Genomic DNA, 728 nt, shown 5'->3' with positions numbered 1-728 from the left:
GCGGTTCAGGTAATACTCCAGCGTGTTGACGATGCTGCTGTCTTTGTCAACCAGCTGGGCGGCTCGCGGTTGAGCTGTCAGCCAGTCCACCAGTGACTCCAGCTGATCCTCCTGCACCTGCTGATGGGAACACAGAGCCGCGCTTAAACAACAACAAACCAACCAGACACAAGACGTCAGCTTTACAGAGACAAGTCTGCACTGAGAGCTCAAGCGCTGGGAAACACACACAGATGCTGCCTTAAAATACTGCGAGTGAGGGCTGTTCAGTGCAACTCTGAAGATTAAAATGTGCTAAACATGGTATTTTTGATTGATTTTTCTTCTCATACTCACCATCTGTTCAGTGAAGATCTGCAGGTCTCCGCTGACACCCTGCGTGACACAAGACAATTATCATATCATTAAAATACACATTTTGGGCTTTGTAATGCTCAGTGGTAGAGCTGCATGATTAAACATAATGAAGCCAAAAGTGATATGGTTTAGTGTGATTATCAAATATAAATTTATAAATACATGCACTGTTTCTCAGAGTGAAGTATGGTAGTCTGTTTTAGTTTTTTACAGTTTGTATTGTAAAATATTTTTCTCTCTTTATTTTACAGTCAAATATTACAGTATTAATATTTCTTAATTTGTTTAATATTTCTTAGTGATTATTTTTTATTTTACAGTCAAATATTACAACATTTCTTATTTTATTTAATATTTCTTAGTTATTATTT

General features: G+C 37.4%; 1 pseudogene; it reads right to left on the bottom strand.

Moving 5' to 3' along the window:
* The window catches only part of LOC107698596 (nicalin-1-like), an 18,370-nt pseudogene that overhangs the window by 3,006 nt on the left and 14,636 nt on the right, over window positions 1–728 (bottom strand).

This window comes from Sinocyclocheilus anshuiensis, unplaced genomic scaffold (genome assembly GCF_001515605.1).
Source record: "Sinocyclocheilus anshuiensis isolate Anshui unplaced genomic scaffold, SAMN03320099.WGS_v1.1 scaffold118, whole genome shotgun sequence".
NCBI classification, from domain to species: Eukaryota; Metazoa; Chordata; class Actinopteri; order Cypriniformes; family Cyprinidae; genus Sinocyclocheilus; species Sinocyclocheilus anshuiensis.
Note: the sequence above shows the minus strand (reverse complement) of the source record. Positions and strands in the feature narration are given on the sequence as shown.